The sequence below is a fragment of the Apium graveolens genome, chromosome 4 (genome assembly GCF_009905375.1).
Source record: "Apium graveolens cultivar Ventura chromosome 4, ASM990537v1, whole genome shotgun sequence".
NCBI lineage: Eukaryota > Viridiplantae > Streptophyta > Magnoliopsida > Apiales > Apiaceae > Apium > Apium graveolens.
In genome coordinates this window covers 162,045,201-162,053,957 of record NC_133650.1, presented here as the reverse complement: position 1 = coordinate 162,053,957, position 8,757 = coordinate 162,045,201, and the positions used below count along the sequence as shown (strand labels likewise).

Below are 8,757 nucleotides of genomic sequence, written 5' to 3'. Positions count from 1 at the left end.
TGATTGCCTTTGAGCATAATGTTGCGGTTGCTAGAATCCAGGTGGATTGAACTGTTTACTCATGCCTTGCTGATATGGTTGCTGAATAGGATTTTGATTATTACTCCAGCTGAAATTTGGATGATTTCTGTTGTTAGGATGATAAGTAGCTGGCACAGGCTGCTGTTGTCGCGGATAATTGTTCACGTACTGAACAGATTCGTTAACAAGAGAACACTAATCCGTTGCATGAGAACCTGCACAAAGCTCACAGACCATAGCTATCTGATTGACCCCATAGGTGGCTAGAGAATCGACCTTTATAGACAGCGCTTGGAGTTGCGCTGTAATAGTTGTGGCTGCATCGACTTCCAGAATACCTGCTACCTTCCCAGGCATCATCCTTTGAGTTGGGTTTTGATGCTCATTTGCAGCCATAGTCTCAATAAGATTTTAAGCCTCAGTATAGCTTTTGGCCGACAAGGCGCCTCCAGCTGCTGCATCGAGCATGGGCCGAGATTGGGCCCCCAAACCATTATAGAAACCAGTGATCACCATCCAATCAGGCATTCCATGATGTGGACACTTTCTCAAATCTCCTTGTAGCGCTCCCAAGCTTCGCACATAGATTCTGTAGGTTGCTGCGCAAACTGAGTAAGAGCACTCCTCATAGCCGCAGTCTTCGCCATTGGATAAAACTTCACTAGAAACTGTTGCGCAAGATCTTGCCAAGTAGTGATGGACCCCGCTGGTTCAGAATGTAACCAATCCTTAGCTTTATCCCTCAAAGAGGATGGGAAAAGCCTCAGCTTGATAGCCTCATCATTCATACCATTGTTTTTGAAAGTACTACAGATCTCGACAAAATTCCTTATGCGCATGTTTGGGTCTTCAGTCGCAGCACCACCGAAAGAAACAGAATTCTGCACCATCTGAATAGTGCCCGACTTGATTTCAAAGTTATTGGCCTCAATAGCCGGGTGCATGATGCTAGACTGAATGCATCAATTTTAGGCCGAGAAAAGTCCATAAGAGCTGGATCTGCCGGAACAATACGATCACCCATGATTAAAGGTTCTTTTTGCTCACTTCCTGAATCCGAATCTTCAAAATCTATCTTCTCCGGAATATCAAGAACTTCGTCTGTCTCCTCAGCTGTATCTAAAGTCCTCTTGCGAGTACGAGAACGAGTTTGCATAAACGCTCACTAAAGTACCTGAAACACAACCGGAAATAATAAGTACACACGTCTTAATCACTGAGTCCTAATGACCAATGATGGTAAGTACATAAACTAAACAAATACGCGGAGTCCCCGGCAGCGGCGCCAAAAACTTGTTAGGGCGAAAATACATGCTAATAACACACGCAAGTATACGCGTTCGCAAGTAATATAGAATACTTTCTAGTTCGTTCCCACAGAGACTCAGACTAATTATGTTCAATTAAACTTACTCACCAATGTATGATTACTTCTCAATGTTAAGACAATAACACTTAGAATTTGTAACACCCCCAAATCCAGGGTCGGGGATCCGGGTTGTCACGAGTTCCATTTCCCTTAATAACACCCAACCTTAATAAATAATCAACTACTCTGTACTGTGACCCCACAATAAACACACACACCACAAGTTATAGTCTCAGAGATGAATATCAAAAAAATAATCACAAGTCATTTTATTCCACAATTATATGCCAATACACCTTAAAAGGGTTTCTGAATAAATTTACATTTCTTTGCCATTATTGTAAAATTGATAAAGATACATAAGTCTGGTACATCAAAAGTTGAAAGCCTAGCCTATTGATAGTTCCTACCTCAGCCACAGCGACATCAACGCCTACAGGAAACTGCGGAATGTTTCCTAATCGCTTGCGAATCGGGAGCTTGGTCATGTTCATCTTTTCTATCTGTTGTTGTGTGATGAAAGAAGAAAGCAAGGGTGAGCAGCAAGCCCACCAAAATAATATGCATAATGATTAACAATATATGAGCCTTCTCATAGCACTCATGAAAGTCTTGGTCAAAAGAAATGAACCAAGCTGATATCTTAATGCGACCAAGTCGCAAATATTCAGTATATATATACATATATACTTTTCAAAATCTTTGAAATCCTCTGACATGTATTATATACACAGAGTTCCAGTTTATAACTGTATAAAAAATATCATTGCAAGGTGATCTCATATATTTATCCTTGTTTCAACGTTTTTCTGAAAATCTTTGACATGCACAAGATAATCATTTACTAGATATAAGTTTAAAAGATGAAGTTACAAGATACTCCAATATACTTATATCTTTTCCGAATACTACTTGAACTACCACCGTTCAAGTTATAATTAGTTTCAAAAGTTCATCACACAGATGAGACTACAAGATAAGACTTGAATAGATTCAATTCTTGAAATATCATTATAAATAATGAAGTTACGAGATGCTTCATTAAGTCCCGATATATAAATATATTCATATATATATCTCCCATACATTTCCTGAAAACCTCTGTCATGTAAAGTATGAACAGAGTTGCAATATTCCATAAATTTGGAAAGGAAAAGAATTTTGGCATAAACCCGATATCTTGCTGATCAGGCAAAGATACCAATAAGTAACCTTTTCTACTAGTAGATGGATGAATCCCCCACCGGTCATCACCCTGGCCACATAAGGACCTTGTGTTGGACCGCCACCCGGCCTCTTACGCGTTGATGGACTGCCACCCAGCCACTTACACTTTGATAGACCGTACCCCGGCCTGTCGCTTATGCCGACTCAATTAGATGGACTTACTTCCCGAACGTTGGGTAAGTAATCAATTCATTTATCAAAACAGCAACCTTGTTGCGAATATAAAATACACCACAGAGTCGGATCCCTTAGATTTTTGAGCGAGTATTCAAGTCCCCTTCAAAAAGGAAGATCTTAAATTTAAAAACGAGTTTTGGGATCCGCTCTAACCTTTAAAAATCATTTTGAAGACTCGAAAACACATTAAAGAGTGTTTGGAGTAATGCTGATTTAATAAAGTAAATCAGTCCCGATATATTAGAAAATATCTGAATATTATTAAATAATATTCCCATAAGGATAATCTCTATATAAATAACTTGAAGTAGAAGTTGTAAAACTTATACTTGAAATGAGTATTAAATAACCAAAGATATACTTATACGAAAGTACTATCTTTATTTGAATAATCAAAAATAAGTTTGATTATCGACACCTTATTCTCTAATAAAATAAAGAATATATTTCAGTAAATAATCGGAGTCATAGGTCCTCAAATGAATATTCAAATAATATTCAATAAATAATATAAAGTGAGTCATAAGTCCTCGAATGAATATTCAAGTAATATTCATTAAATAATATAAAGGAGTCTTAAATCCTCGAATGAATATTCAAGTAATATTCATTAAATAAAATAAAAGGAGTCATAAGTCCTCGAATAAATATTCAAGTAATATTCATTAAATAATATGAAGTTATCGAATAAACCTTATTCGATTAATAGTTCTTAAAAACCGTATCAATATATATATATATATATATATATATATAAATATATATATATATAGCATATACTCGGGAACATCTACTCCCGGTTTTAGAAAAGGGTTCACCTTTGGGTCCCCTATACTAAGGGTATACGCAACTACTGCTTATTTCTAGCATAGGTATTATGCTACTATAAGTATTGAAATCAACAGGTAGATAACCAGATTACGAAACAGACATGCGTATATACCATATCAGCATTCTCCAATATATCGCAAAATTTGCTAATAACAATCATGCACTTATCACAAGATAATGCATATACATATATTTACATCACAACAACAGTATAATGGGTAGAAAACTTGCCTGAGTGACTGGGGGTAATAAAAGGCCTGGGACGAGTCTGGCAACCTATAAACAACATATAAGTCGCAATTAAACCAAAGTCGCTTATGAATCTATACTGTAACCACTCTAGACTCTAATGCTCGCCTTGCGCTTAACGCTTCACTTAAGTCGCTCGAGTATCCTCGGCTCCACCATTTTTAATAAATTAACCATTAAGGGTTTTAAGGCGATTCTTTCGCGAGTGTCTTACCAACTGCCTAATACACTTTACATAAATGATTTATACTCCCATTTAGTCCTTTAAGGTCTTTAACCTATGTTTCAAAGTAAGGTGAGTGGTAATGGTTCGGTCGCGAAACACCGTTACTTAAAACGGTCGTTTCTCCTAAACCGTACATCGGAATCAAACGAACTACATATCAAAACGAAGCTCGTAACATGAACTATCTAAACATGGCAATGCTAAAAACCTAACAGTGAGTTCAAGGGTTCTGATGTTATGAACAAAATCAGTCTAAAGTAAATCGGACATTATGACAGCTATGTTTACGCGATTTCCCAATTTTATACCATCTCAAATTGACCACCAATCAATCCCAATTCATTCATACAACCAACATCCCTCCAAAACACACTACAACAGTCCCAACACCTCAAGTTCTTCCAATTTATGTTATTCTCATCATGAATTTAAACTATACTTAATTCCTTTAACAAATCAACAAGATTCAACATTCATTTCACTACCATTCCAACCCAAACTCTAAACCAACAAGCATCAAGCTACTCTTTACCATAACTATCAAAATCATCCTAATATACAAAGTAAAGCTAGGGTTTGGAGATGTTATACCTTCCTTGAAGCTTTTAATCAATGAAAGATCCTTGGAATGCCCATGGAAGCCTTGATCTATGCTTAAGCTACCTTGAACTTTCATAAAAAATCAAGAAAACCAAAGTTATTTCTTGAAGGTTACTATTCACCATCTTCTTCCTTTATTTATTGGAAGAGATTGTGAAGGAATTAGAAGCTTAAACTTATAGGATATCCATATTTATGTACAAGGAACCTTAGATAATTACCTTGTGATTTAATAATTCTTGGAACTTGATTTTTGATTTTTCTTCCTTTGAAAAGAAGAAAAAGCCGAGAGCAATGTTGAAGGAATGAAATAATTTTGTGTTTGATTTGATTTGTTTTGGCTAGCTTGGTTGTTTTTGTTTTGTTTTTTGGTTAATTACCTTAATAACCTTGAACTTTGTGTGGTTATCATTCATCCACACCTCCTTCCCTCCTATGTCATGCTTATGTCATGCTTATGATGTCATCATCCCTTACTTGCCCTCTTCTTATTGGTTGGATGACCTCATCATCCCTAACCTCCTTGATTAACTTCCTAACTGTTTGCCTAATGACCGCTGATCTGTTATACGGTTCGCTTAACTTTTGTTTTCATTTATCATTTGAGGGATCATACCTGGGATCTTATTACTTGGGTTTCCTTAACCTTTCTCAATACATTATATTCCTTTTATGATCCTCTCTTATAATCCTTTAATTTAAATCATTTTTATCCTGTTACCTTATACTCAATTCTTTCCGTATCTAGTGGATTTCCGGGAAAAATCAAAGTGTTCGGAATTGGATTCTGACGACCTTTACATACACTTATATACCATATAGAGTACTAATAAAATCTCAGAATATCATTCAAAGAACCCCTACATAGTGTGACATGAAAAGTTTTCTCATTCAGCATAATCTGCAAAATCACTATTCATAAGGGTTTCAAAAATTCCAAAATTTGGGGTTATTACAGTCTCCCCTCCTTAAAAGGATTCCGTCCCGGAATCAGATAGAAAATGAATAGGGATACTCTCTTAACATTGCACTTTCTAACTCTTGAGTAAATTTTCCCACATTATGGTTCTTCCATCAAACTCTGAATAGTTTGATAACCCTTCTCCTAAGCACTTGTTCCTTTTCACTCTATAACCCTTCCTGGTTGCTCCATATAGGTTACGTCGGGTTGCATGTCTATGCGCTCATATGCCCCTATTTATCTGGCATCCGAATTACACTTCCTTAACATTGATACATGGAACACGTTAAGAACTTGCTACATGTTCGGGGGTAGGGCTAGCTCATATGCTAGCTTCCCAATACGTCTTAATATATCCAAGGGTCCAACAATTCGTGGACTTAAACTTTCCTTTCTTTCCAACCCTCATCAATTCTTTTCAAGGGAATACTTTTAACAATACAAGGTTCCCTCCTTCATACTCTTTGTCCTTTCATTGTCAAATCAGCATACTTCTTATATCCATCTTGGGTTACTACCAGCCGTCCTCTAATTAGATCTATTATATCCCTGGTCCTTTGGACTACTGCGGGTCCGAGCATCTTGCGCTCTATAACTTCATCCTAACATACGGGAGATCGACATTTTCTTCCCTCAAGGATCTCATAAGGCGACATCTCAATAATGACATATGATCTATTGTCGTAAGAAAACTCAATCCGTGTTAAGTGATCATTCCAATTTCTTTCAAGTCTATTACACAGACTCTCATTATAGCTTTTAGCATTAGAGCTTTTGCTTCTCAATACCCATTCTTTTCCAGTTCGCAATTGTTACCATCTTCCGTACCTAATATCATACTGGTTACACTTTTGTTTGCTAGCATTCTATAACCTTTTAATAACCACGTCAACCTTAGTATCACGAATGTGTTTCCATTCCGAATACCACCACTAGTTTACTACTCCTTTTTCAGCTGCTTCTATCTTCGAAAGCTTAGTCCTTCATATAGAAATAAAAGAATTTATTGAGAGATCACTATGATCATGAACACTTGTTATATCGCGTAGTTAGTACAGAAGGTGGCCAACCTTTAGTACTTGACAAGCAATTAAACAACATGTGGTATCCTACTAGGCTTCTATCACACAGATAGATAGTCATTCGGCAATACCTCTCCTTCTGGAAGGGTTGTTCTTCTCAGCTTATATGAAATGAAAAGAAGAGAAAATAATGAATTGAAGAGAATTGTATATATGAAAAAAAAATATACTGTCACAAAATATCTGGCTTGGAACCTACCTCTGAAATATAGAGGTTTTTCATAGGAGAACAAAACATATGTGTATATATATCAACATCAAGTATTATCGCATCGTATTTCGTATGCTTAAATATTTTTTCTGTTCCGTCCATCATTCTATGGACCCATGCTCTTCCTCGAGCTTATACCCAATCACCTTTGAAACTCCCTCGATATCGAAAATTGAATTTGGGATCTCATTCTAGACATCATCGTTACTAGAATTCTATGCTTGCACCGCAATCTTCCTCATATAGTAATACGACTCTCTTTTCATAAGAGGGAATAAATATTCAATAGGTAGATACTCTACTTAATTAGTCTATCAATGATAACTTATACACTACCACGACCCGATTAGTGGTACTTAATCTCAACATCCATTCCAATACAACTCTCATGGTTGTAATCAGCTCATTACTCGCAGAATCATTGCTGCATTACTATGGTCCACTACTGACCTACTGTCGTCATTCACATTCCATGAAATCTTAATAGCTAACCATACGGAGTCCATACATGTCGTATCAAATTCTTCTAAGGAGGTAACATGATCACCGTTCATGATTCATGAAGAACACTCCTGAACTTGACGTACATATGACATGAAGCAGATAAAATTGCAGAAGAGTTCCAATCAAAACAACGATAGCAGGTTAATACCATTCTTAATCAAATGCCGTCAATAGAAGATTTAACTCAAACGTTTGTTTAGTCCTTTTTGAAATATGGTCCTGGCTTTTTCTCAAGATAGGACCTTCTAAGATAGATAGCCCGCTCATGGCGATTATACGAATTAAACTTTTACCAAACTACTATTACGGTTGGGTATTGCACAGTCATCAGAAGGAATGTCAATCTTCAAAACCATAATACAACCTTCACGACTTTAACCATCATCACTGTATTCCTTTGGCATAAGCGCCTATAATTATCCTCTTACACTTAAAGTGTCGGCCACCTCTTTGGCCTTTCCTGATAGTAAAATTTCCTTACAGTCAATGTCATTTTAACCACCTCCAAATAAATTTTCTACCTCATTTCAATCATAGCTTATGTGAAGATGTTTTCCTTAAAATCAGATGAGTAAAAAAAAATATCACCATTTTTCCATAAGTTATTGCCTCAGTCTTTAGAGGTTAATCACCGTCACGATTGACTCTCAATCATACTTAGAACATCTTTTATCTTAAGTCCTAATTGCCCTGAACAATATCGACCATTACTGGTTCGATCCATACTTTCTCGTGGTTTAACACGTGCCCCACTTGGCATCATTATAATTATGTCACATTTCCTTTATCAACATTTCTATTCTTGAGAATTTTGAATATTACCTTTCTCCTTGTAAAACCTCTAAGGTTATCCTGGAATTGTTCCTCCTGTATTCCCTAGATAAAGGGCATATCAAGATACCATTTATTTATACCAGAATCATTGTCTATATACTTCTGAAAAAAAATTATCCACTGATTCTTAAAGGTTGTTATTACCTTAATCCTTTCCAATTCATACTGTCAAAACTCATACTATCCCTATTAAGGGTGAAATGCCAACCTTTATGCATTCTCCTAGGATTCGTCTCAAGTTATCGAAGTTATATCCGTAATCCCACCTTTAAAAAGGTACTTGCATCCTTCCATGGATAAATCAAGTCATATATCCCTGATAAGGGTGTCTTATTCAATCATTCCCACCTCGATATTATATGGCTAATTTCACAATAACATCTGTATTCAAAATGAGGTCAATCAATATGGCCTCCAAAAGATAACTACGGTTATCTACTTTTCTTGCTTGATTTAGTAACGATA

General features: G+C 36.3%; 1 non-coding gene across 1 annotated transcript; it reads left to right on the top strand.

Annotated features, from left to right (window-relative positions):
* The first annotated feature begins 547 nt into the window (after positions 1-547).
* LOC141722446 (small nucleolar RNA R71) lies at positions 548-653 on the top strand. The gene has a single exon (XR_012575464.1). It is a non-coding gene; the product is annotated as a small nucleolar RNA R71 (small nucleolar RNA).
* Positions 654-8,757: the final 8,104 nt, after the last annotated feature.